The 11,580-nt window shown below is 41.2% G+C and overlaps 3 non-coding genes across 3 annotated transcripts; 2 read left to right on the top strand and 1 right to left on the bottom strand.

Moving 5' to 3' along the window:
• Window positions 1–946: 946 nt before the first annotated feature.
• On the top strand, window positions 947–1,019 carry TRNAR-CCU. The gene has a single exon. It is a non-coding gene; the product is annotated as a tRNA-Arg (tRNA).
• A 1,843-nt stretch (window positions 1,020–2,862) lies between these two features.
• Window positions 2,863–2,935, bottom strand: TRNAR-CCU. The gene has a single exon. It is a non-coding gene; the product is annotated as a tRNA-Arg (tRNA).
• Window positions 2,936–3,203: 268 nt separating this feature from the next.
• Window positions 3,204–3,276, top strand: TRNAR-CCU. The gene has a single exon. It is a non-coding gene; the product is annotated as a tRNA-Arg (tRNA).
• The last annotated feature ends 8,304 nt before the right edge of the window (window positions 3,277–11,580 follow it).

Here is an 11,580-nt window from a genome sequence, read left to right as displayed (position 1 = left end):
CCACTCTTCCTGGTCTGCTTTTCCTTTCTCCGACAGTGAGCTCTACAGAGCCAGCTTTGCAGCTTAGAGCAGCAGTTCCATTCTTTTGTGTTGGAGCGGGAAGCAGAACCCCAGCCTTAGGACCAAGCGCAAAATCTTAGGGACAAAGACAGAAAATTGCAGGGTCTTTTCATACACTCTTCCTTCCACTACATTCATTCGTAGCAGTCCTTTTTCAACTTTGGGAATGTAGAAGAGGAAGGAAGGAGAGTAGATGAGCTTTACAGTGAGACTCCTTTCTCTTAAAAACTCCACAGAGATGCTGACAGAACATACAGAGGATAAGCATCCGAAACCCTCAGAGCAGCTGTTCTGACCTTGCACTAAGGACGCCGTATCTTTTTGGTATTTATCTCAGGAGAGGCGAAAGGCATGCGCATGCGCATGAGTGTAGGATTAAAAACACGAATTCCGTACAATTAGCAGGAGACTCGCGCATGCACTTACAAGTGTGTAGATTTCGTACAACCCATGTCACTCCGCCGAAACTCCGTACACCCTTTGAAAACCGCTGCGTTAGAGTATCGGCAGCAGTGCAGTGCGATTGGGGTACATAATGTCTGATGAAGAAGTTCTTTATGGTGCTTTGTGAGACCCAGGGAGAGGAATAACCAGTACTAAGAACGCATACTTATAGGCTGCACTCTGGTTCTGTATCAGTCAGACTGAGTGGGGGAAAAGTGCGGCCTAGGCTTTAACCCAACGCAATACGTAGTTTATAATCACTCCAAAATAGCCTTTTCTTTAACCCGGCTTTAAACTTCATCCTATGGAGAAAAGTGGGGAAGGATAAACAACTGTGGTTCTTCAAGCTGAGAAAGCAAAGCACTTAAGGAGGAGACAAGGCTAATTAGTACCAAAAAGGAAACAGTAGGGTGGAGCTGACTGCTAGCCTGAGCGTGCACAAGCCCCAGTGGCCTAATGGATAAGGCATTGGCCTCCTAAGCCAGGGATTGTGGGTTCAAGTCCCATCTGGGGTGAGTAATTTTTGACTCTACAACAAAAAATGCCCAGGTTTAAAATATGTTGAGTTCTACAAGAAACAATTAAAACTGCCCCAAAACTGAATGAATTCTCTTAAAAGGTAAGAGATTTGTGGTAAGCCTCTGAACTGGAAAGCCACTTACATTCTGAAATCATAGTACTATATACAAAATAACTATGTAATACCTTATCCTGTCAGATGAGAGCAGATTCTAAAATATAGGTCCCTGCAGTACCCTAAAAGCAAGGAGAAGGTAGTGATGACAGACTTTGTCCATAGGGGCTCACTAGATTCCTGCCAGAGTTCCAGGATAAAATTCTCAAAGAAGACTAAAAGGAGGAAGCTTCTCTCAAATTTTCAGTAAGGTGGAGAGTAACCTAGAGGCACCGGGTGGGTCCCAGTAAATCTGAGGCCAGAAGGCTACCTTAATTTGGACCAAACACACTCCCCAGAAATGAAAGTACAGAAGTAAAATGGGGAGATTGGCAAGCTGGCCAGCGATATTTTACGATGGACTTAGGAGAAGTAACCAAAGGTGATTTTCCACTTCCACTTATTTCCTGAGCCATTTCGTTTTTTCTCTCACAGGATCTCAATCACTGGAGGGAGTTATTCTCAGTTTCATTAGGGGGCTGGGTCAATAGGAGTGAAGTAACTAGGTACTGAGTGTCCCTTTCAGTCACTCCTTCACACAAAACCACTAGGGCTTGAAGATTTACCCAATGTCGTTTTGATCCCCTAGGCAGAAGCAGAGTTTAGAAGCAGAGCACCTAAAAGAACACAGCAAGATCCACTCAAAACCTTCAGCTTTGCCAAGCAGGTCTAGGGTTGGGGGAAGGGAAGGGAGCAAGCCAGACGTACCTGGGCAATTTGCCTTCCGCGAAAACCTGCGGAGCAAAGGATTTGTAGCCACGCCTCTTAGGACAAATTAAAATAATCAATCAAAAAAGCTCAAGGGGAAAAAAATATTCTCCTGAGGTTGATCTAGTCGGGGCTTCTTCAACTTTTTCCACTCGAGATCCTTTTCCGCCCAAGATATTTTTACACGACCTCAGGGTCGTGGAAAATAAGTATACGTAACCTTTTACTGTTGTCAAATTCTTCGTGACCCCCACATTCAGCCCATGTGGGGTCGCAACGCACAATTTAAGAGGGTAGAATCTAAATCAAACACTAAACCAGAGTCTAAATTAGGGGAAGCTAGAAATCACCGGAGGGATCTAGGCCTAAGGACTAGCCTATTGGCAGGAAATAGAGCTAGAAGCGGCAGTTTTAAAGAGTTTAGAATTAGTGCATCTCTACCTCCTGCCTTCCCTGGCTTCCTTCAAGTCCCAGCTAAAACCCCACCTTCTACATGATTCTAGTGCCTTCCCTCTGTTGATTATTTCCTATTTATCCTGTATATAGTTTGTGTGTACATATCAGTTTGCTTGTTGTCTCTCTTATTTAGACTGTAAGCTCCTAGAGAGCAGAGACTGTCTTTTGCCTTTCTTTGTTTCTCTAGCACTTAGCAAAGTGACTGGAACATAGTAGATACTTAATAAATGTTTACTTGGTGACTGGAAAAATCATAGAATCTGAATAGGATTCTCGAGTCTATCTAGTTCTGTGCCTGATCTATATTACCTGTAATAAGACCCAAGTAAACAGTCAGCTTTTGCTTCAAGACTAAAGCAAACTTGCATTATATTTTGTCTACTACAAAGACATTTTATTCATCTTTTAGACAACTCTGTCCATAACAAGTCGAAACACGTCCTGGTTTTCCTCTTTGGGGTTTTTTTGGTATTGTTTCAATAATAATATTATTATTTTTTGGTATTGTTTCAAAAGTAACCCACCCCAGATGGGACTTGAACCCACAATCCCTGGCTTAGGAGGCCAATGCCTTATCCATTAGGCCACTGGGGCTGTTGGATACCTTGAGGTATGCAGCATTCAATTCGATTCCATCTCCGTTTTAGTTCTAGTTAGTTTTGTTTTCTAGGTGCTTTAAAATTCAAAAACAAGGGCTCTTCATCTGATCTAGTTCTCTCCTTTTATAATTTAAGAAACTCAAGCCTAAAGGAAGAAATTTATCCAAGTTCCCACAGATGGTAACAGAACTAATCTAGGGGAAAAGAAAAAAGAAACATGTTCTCTGATCCATGTAGCCTGTGGTAAACCTATTCATACAAGCGCCCCAGTGGCCTAATGGATAAGGCACTGGCCTCCTAAGCCAGGGATTGTGGGTTCGAGTCCCACCTGGGGTAATAAATTTTGAAAGGTTATGTAACCACTAATCTGCAGTAGATAATGTACTAGGAAATTGATCGAGCCATTCTTACCTCCCGTTCTCAGTTTACTCGTTGGTAAAATAGGGCAGTTAAGAACTTGGTCAAATCTACTCCTGAATATGATTTCGTAATTCAGTGCGTTTCAAATGGAAGTGGAAAACTAGGATTCTTCTACTCCTCTTTTGAGTTTTAGAATTTTTATTTTTCCTTATCCTGAGCTTGACAAACATCAATACACAGAAACATTTCCTCATACAAAGAACAGGAAATGGATTAAATATGACGCCGCGAATCTGTTATGATCAGTTTGTGTGTGGGTTCTTTTAAGTATGTAACGTATTCAGCACGTTAGCTTCAAAGCCTTGCTGCTTGTCTTTGTCTCCCTCGGAATTTACTTCTGTTCTCTTCAGGGTTGTTTTTTTGGTTTTGGTTTGGATTTGGGTTTTTTTGTGGGTGGGTGGGGCGGTGGGGGTTGTTTTTTTTTTTTGGTTTTTGTTTGTTTTTCCAATGCTTCAATGAGACGTCTGAGATGGCGGATCGAGAGGATAGAGCGAGCGAGCGTGTGTGTGTGTGTGTGTGTGTGTGTGTGTGTGTGTGTGTGTGTGTGTGTGTGTGGGTGTGGGTGTGGGTGTGGGTGTGGGTGTGGGTGGGTGTGGGTGTGGGTGTGGGTGTGGGTGTGGGTGTGGGTGTGGGTGTGGTGTCTCCCCCCCCCCCCCCCCCCCCCCCCCCGCTTTCCTGGGAGCTGAACTGAATGCTGTGGCTCGCCTGCCCCTTGGAATGCGGAACGTAGCTTCAGATCACTGAAAAGAAAGCGCTAGAGGTTTAGAATCTAATTAGAACTATCCAGGATGCCCGGAGAAACCCGATACATGAGAAGAGGTGAAAGGGATAACAGAAAGTCGAATTAAAGAGCTATGTGAATAAGACTATCGGGTTACATTTATCACATTCACATGAAGAGCACTTTCCTTGTTCTACAGCATCTCTTACTGGGCTTGGCTTGGGAGTAAAACTTCAGAGGTACATACCTTTTGTATTTAAACTGGAAATCTCCATTTCTGAGAGAACTCACTCTACATAAGACAAAAATAAACAAATCGATGATCAGAAGAAGAGCAGCTGCAATGAACAACTCCAACTTGCCAGAAACTGTCTCTGAGGCAGATGCACAGATATTTTGAAACTATAATTTGAACTATAATCACTTGATACACTTGTTTAAACTCTTTGGTAATTATAATGGCATTGTCTTTAATAATTGGAAGATTTGTATTTCCAAGCACTTTTTTAAAAGACCATTTCCTAAACAAGACAATTATAAGGCAATACCTGTTATGCTAAGAAAGATAATGTTCTCAGGATTTGTAACGTTTATTTATCGCACAGAAGATATTTTCTAGTTACTGTATATAATACACCTTACTAGTCTTTTAATGGTCCATTCTGATACATCTAATACTTTGCAGGTCAGCTATCCATTGTACACTAGCAAACTGGATTTCATTAGTCTAAAAATGAGAATGAATCTTTTAATGATTTTTTTTTAAATTTAAAACAAATTAATTCGTAGTCAGAAGCAAAACACTTTTGAGAAGGGATAGGATGAAAGAAGATGAAAAAAAAGGAAAAAGAGAGAAAGAAGATAGAAAACAGTAAATATCAAGGGGAGGGAAGATGATGGAGGGAAATACAGTGAGGATGGGCAAAACCCAATTACACATTGAAGTCTTGCAAAGATATGCCCAATCCTCTAGGTTTTTATAGTAATCTTGAAAAGGACTGTCCCCACGTACATCTAGGGTGGATGAGCTCACAATCTAACATCCAATCCTGTCTCACCCAAGATGCATACCCAGCTCGTGATCCATGTATGGAGACATGTCCAAGAACAAAGGGGAGAAGGGGAAGGGGTACAAATCTGAGGAATGTCAAAGAAAGAGGGAGACAGAAATCACTCCCTTATCTTACTGCAATTTATCATGACAGGGACTGGGGTTTGACATGTGAGAGGGGAGTTTTTTATTACAGGCCATAAACTAAGGTGTAGCTGGCATGTGGGAACTTAGCAGAAGTAAAGTAAATAGTGCTAATTGGTAGAACTGTGATAAGTAATAAAACTTACTGGGGGACTGAATATCTCCCAGACCCCATCCCCAAAGTTTATAGAACGTCCCAAGTCCATTATCTCAACAATAAAACTTAAAGGAGACAGTGAGAATTTGACAAGCAATTAACTTTTAGGCAAAGCGAGAGGCTAGCTATTCTGGGGAGGGGGGGCTAGGTATCTTTCATACTCCATCCTCAGAGTTTAATCTGACTCAAATCCATAATTGTCCCACACATTACCCGAGAAGTTCTCTGGGGGTAAATCAAAGAACCTTCTCCTTGAGAAACTAAGCGAAAGGATAGACACACCTAAAGAGATAAGTGGCACTGGATGGGGACTGAGCTAGCTCCAGGACCACCCTTCATTCCAGTCTCCCCCACCCCTGGGGAAATAAGATTAGGTGTGGCTGCTGCCTTTGTGCCCTGAGGAGGAAAGAGATAGCTTGAGAGATCCACAGCCACCCCTCACCCAATTCCCCAAGCCACCACCAGTGGGGGATGGTCTTCCCCCAATAAGGGAACTTTCCACAGTCAGACGATCACCCCCATCAGTCCTCTATAAAAGTATCTGCCTGTCTCCTCAAGGAGATAGGTATCTCAGAGCCATGCTTCTGTGCTATGCCTTCTCCCCATGAGAAGTTCAAGGATTTCTCTCTTGGTCTCCTTTCCCTAGCACACTAAATTAACTATTATTTTATTTTCATTGGATTTTATGCAAGAGGGTGTAATTCTTTAAAGAGGAATTCCTAAGAACCCCTATCCCTTTCCCAACTACCCACCTATTGTCCCCATATCAAATGCTGCTGCTGCTGTTGTTGTATATATGACATTTATGGAAAATTCTTCAGTTAATACCATTCAAGGAAGAGAATATCAGTCCAAACATGAGACAGCTCTTATTTTATAATATTTAATTTGAATAGTAGGCATCATTCTAACACCAATGGATTAGTCTATTTGTTATTTTACTGTGGGACCATTTTGTTTGTTTGTTTGTTTATGTATGAGGTATTTTATTTTTTCCATTACATGTAAAGATAGTTCTCAACTTTTGTTTATACATGCTTTACAATTTCAGATTTTTCTCCCTCCCACCCCTCCCTCCCCCCTCCCCTAGACAGCAGGTAATCTGATATAGGTTATATCTATATATCTATATACATATACATATAGATATATATACACACACACATATATATACACATAATAACATTAATCCTATTTCTGCATTAATCCTGTTACAAGAGAAAGAATCAGAGCAGTGATGCAAAACCTCAAAATAGAAAGAAAAAAAAAACCAACAGCACCCAAAACAAAAGAAATAATATGGTTCAATCAGCATCTATACTCCAGTTCTTTCTTTTTTTTTCTTGGATTTGGAGATCCTCTTCTATCATGAGTTCCCTGGAACTCTTCTGTACCATTGCATTGGTGAGAAGAATATAGTCCATCACAGTAGGTCATGTTTGTTTGTTTTTTGCAGGGCAACAGGGTTAAGTGACTTGCCCAGGTCACACAGCTAGTAGTGTCAAGTGTCTGAAGCCAGTTTTGGAATCAGGTATTCCTGAATCCAGGGCTGGTGCTTTATCCACTGCACCACCTAGCCACCCCCTAGGACCATTTTTATAACAATTATTATCCATTATCAGATGAGCTTGATGTTTTACTGTGAGCTTATGTTTTTCTAGGTCCCCAGTAAATGCTTTTGGGATTTGTCCCAGGGTCCACTTGTTATTTTTTTTTAATCAGAAATTTAAATAAGAATTAGGGCACCTAGGTGGGGCAGTGGATAGAGCACCAGGCCTCTAGTTAGGAAGACCTGAGTTCAAATGTGACCTTAGATACTTATTAGATGTTTGACCCTGGGAAAGTCATTTAACTCTGTTTGTCTGAGTTCACTCATCTGCAAAATGAGCTAGAAAAGGAAATGGCAAACCACTCTAGTATCTTTGTCAAGAAAACCCCAAATGGGGTCATGAAGAGTCAGACACAACTGAACAACAAAATAAGATTTAACTAAACAAGATAGAGGTGAAATTGTAAGCAAAACAAGTAAATAGTTAAATAGCTTTTCTAATTTTTTTTGCTTTGTTTTGTAGTGAGGCAATTGGGGTTAAGTGACTTGCCCAGGGTCACATAGCTAGTAAGTGTTAAGTGTCTGAGGCCGGATTTGAACTCAGGTACTCCTGACTCCATGGCCGGTGCTCTATCCACTGTACCACCTAGTTGCTCCTCTAATTTTTTTAAAACAAAACTTGAAGCCAGTGTTTGGGAGAGTCAATAATCCTCCCCTCTCCTCAATATCCTGTATATGACTGGACAGTTTGTAGTATACCCCCAAACAACTACATCATCTTTGTTTCTCTCACCTAAGTGCTCTCCATTATTCTTCTGTCCTTAGTTAGGTTCATGGATTTCCATTCAGGAATATGTCTTCTATAACATACTGTGTTATTTCTCGCAACCCTGTGAGGGAAATGATTATTTCTCTCTTGTGTTAATAACTAATTATTGAATTAAGACCAAGGTTTTTCCCCTTTTCTATTTCCTCACCCAGAAATCAACCTATTTGGAAAATCTTTCTCAGGGACTTACCCAGACATGATGGTTAAAATCTAATCAAAGACATAAGAAATTCTAAGTTTAGGCTAATGGGTGGATTCTTGCTCATTGTGTTTATTCAGACAGGTCTGGGAAAGTGTGTATTCTCTCTGTTGTCAGACAGGTGATAAGGAAATTGATAAGCCTCTTTGACACTTTCCCCCCAACCCCCACCCAATATCTTCATTAAAATGAGTCCACATCTTATTATAATATTCATTTCCCCATTAATTGTTTGTTTGGGGGTTTTTTGTTTTGTTTTTAGTGAGGCAATTGGGGTTAAACGACTGAGGCTGGATTTGAACTCAGATCCTCCTGAATCCAGGGCTGGTGCTCTATCCACTGCGCCACCTAGCTGCCCCCAACTGGTTAACAATTAATGGGGAAGGGCAGCTAGGTAGCGCAGTGGATAGAGCACCAGCCCTGGATTCAGGAGGACCTGAGTTCAAATGCAGCCTCAGACACTTGACATTTACTAGCTGTGTGACCCTGGGCAAGTCACTTAACCCCAATTGCCTAAAAAAAAAAATTGTTAACCAGTTAAAGTTAATTGCCATCCTCAGGCACATCCACTTTTCCAAGGTCATTGTAGGTTGTGTAATGATTGGAATGACACCACCTGCTGGAGACTTACTGTAGGAAAGCTCCACCATGAGGAGAAGATGCCTGAGGGCAAGACATGTGGCTTTTCTTTGGTGTCAGGAAGTGATGTTTGCTTGTGGGAGGAAGAGGGAGCGGGGCTGGTGCTCTTGCTCTTTTTTCATCAGGACTCTGGTGGAGAGTGGAGCAAAAAAATGCACTATCCCTTTGATAGATAGATGAATCTAGGCCTTTCTCTCTCTCTTCACCAAATTATTATTCTCTTTAATAAATGCTTAAAGGTGTAAACTCTTGCTAAAGCTTATAATTTATAATTGGCAACCACTCATTAGATATTTTAGACAGACTATCTAGAATTTTAGCCCCTTACAGTTGTGAGGCTGCCACCATGGAGGGTCTTTGGTATTCACTGACATCTTTTATTAATAAAATGACAGCATTATTGGGGCGGCTAGGTGGTGCAATGGATAAAGCACCGGCCCTGGATTCAGGAGTACCTGAGTTCGAATCTGGCCTCAAACACTTAACACATACTAGCTGTGTGACCCTGGGCAAGTCACTTAACCCCAATTGCATCACTAAAAAAAAATTTTTTTTAAATGACAGCATTATTAATAAAATGACTAATCACCCAGAAACTATGTCACTTGAATTCTTTAAACATTACACCTCCCACCACTTCTTCCATTAAATCTGCTTCTTATAATGTAAAGGAATCTGGTATTTTTTGCTATGACAAATGTCCTAATGTAACCCCATCTCCTTCCAGTAATACTGTCTCCTTGAGGCTTCCAGAGCTTCAAGGAAATTTCCAAAGCTCATGAACAGGGGGCAGCTTGGTGGCAGCTTGGTGGCAGCTTGGTGGCAAAGTGGATAAAGCACTGGCCCCAGATTCAGGAGGACCTGAGTTCAAATGCAGCCTCAGACACTCAGACACTTGACTAGCTGGGTGACTCTGGGAAAGTCACTTAACCCTCATTGCCCCACACTAGCTTCCATGGCCTAAAATGGGAATTTAAAAGAATCAATGAAAAGCACTACACATGGTTATCTCTACCCTCAAGACTCAGTTACAGAGCATAGTTGGTAGGGAAGGAGGAAGGGGGAAAGGGGGAAGGAGGGAGTGGGGGTTGGATCAGGCATAGTGGGAGAGATAGTCCACACATTGAGTCATGGAAGATATGAATGACATTTTTTCTTCTTGACCCTATTTGAAGTAAAGACTGGGAAACTTTTATTGGGGGTGGTATGGGAGGAGGCAAGTAGGTTGGGTCTTGACAGTCACCAAAGAGGTCTTTTTTATGTACTAGCCTGGTATTATTAACTTGACTTACAAGGAAGTTAAAAATGTGTTGATGATCCCTTAAACCTTGTTGGCTCTACTCAGCTTCCCCCTAAAAGATTAATAACACCTCCCCTTGAAGAAGATGGACAATAGCTGATGCACCTGCAGATAGCAGCAGCAGTAGCTTAGTGAAAAGCATCAAGCATGTGCTTAGGAGGCAGAGAGGAACAAAAGCTATAGAAACTGAGTTGTAGAGAGAATGGAACTGCTGGGGAAGTTAAGAGGGGTGACAACATTAAGATAAGCTCTGGAATCAAACTAAGGAGGCTGTAAGTGGTGAGGACAACAAACTCAGAGGCACAGATGATTGCTGGGAGATAGAGCTGGGAGAGGCACGCAGCTATGATCCAACCTTTTCTCACTAGGCAACATGAGTTTTCTGGGAGAAGATTCCCTTCCCTACTGTCATGGGAATCTGGAGGAAATTGATTGAGTAGCTAAGAATGATTACAATACTTGATTTTTCTTTTAACTTTATTATTCTGTATTTATTAAATGTTTTGTGATTTTTATTTGTAGTTCCTGCCTGATGTTAATAAATTCTTCAAATTCTAGTTCTGCATACCACCTACTAAGACTTTTTTTTTTTTGGCAGGGCAACAGGGGTTAAGTGACTTGCCCAGAGTCACACAGCTAGTGTCAAGTGTCTGAGGCCGGATTTGAACTCAGGTCTTCCTGAATTTAGAGCTGGTGCTTTATCCACTGTGCCATCTAGCTGCCCCCTACCAAGTCTTTTTGAGATATTTTTTAATCCACTCTGCAATTTGCTTCCGTTTTATAGCACACTTCATCCCATTCACATTCACAGTTATTATTACTGTCTATTCCCCTCCATTCTATTTACCCCCTTTGTACTTTTTCCCCCTTCTTTCACCCTATTCCTCCTCACCAACATTTTGCTTCTTACCCCTGCCTCTCCCAATCTGCCCTCCCTTTTTATCACCCCCCTCTCTTTTCTTTACCCTTTTCTCCCTTGCTTTTGTCCTCCCTTCTATCAGTCCCCCCTTTCCCTTCCCCTTTTGCTTCCCTAAAGAATGAGCTAAGTTTCTTTATCCCAATGAACGTATATGTTATTCCCTCGTTGAATCAAATCTAATGAGAGTAGGGTTGAAACAATATTCACCCCTCCTTTCTTTCCCTCTATTGTAATAGGTCTTTTTTTCACCTCTTCATATGATATAATTCACCTCGTTCCACATCCCCTTTTCTCTCCTCTCCATAGACTCCCTTTTTAACCCCTTAATTTTCTTTGTATCATCACATCAAAGACAATTTATATTTATACCCTCTGTGTAAAGTCCTTCTCTCTGCCCAAATACATTTATAGTTCTTAAGAGTTATGAGTATTATCTTCCCGTATAGGGATGTAAACAGTTTAACCTAATTGAGTAACTTTTTTTTCTCTCTGTTTACCTTTTTAAACTTCTCTTGAGTCTTGTATGTTAAGATCAAATTTTCTATTCAGTTCTGGTCTTTTCATCAGGAAATGTTGAAAGTCCCCAATGTCATTGAATGTCCATCTTTTTCCCTAAAAGAGAATGATCAGTTTTGCTGGGTAATAGATTCTTGGCTGCAATCCAAGCTCCTTTGCCTTCCAGAATATCATATTCCAAGCCTTGCAGTCCTTT

The sequence above is a fragment of the Dromiciops gliroides genome, chromosome 3 (assembly GCF_019393635.1).
Source record: "Dromiciops gliroides isolate mDroGli1 chromosome 3, mDroGli1.pri, whole genome shotgun sequence".
In the NCBI taxonomy this organism is placed as follows: domain Eukaryota; kingdom Metazoa; phylum Chordata; class Mammalia; order Microbiotheria; family Microbiotheriidae; genus Dromiciops; species Dromiciops gliroides.
The sequence above is the reverse complement of the archived record's forward strand: the minus strand, read 5'-3'. Positions and strand labels throughout refer to the sequence as shown.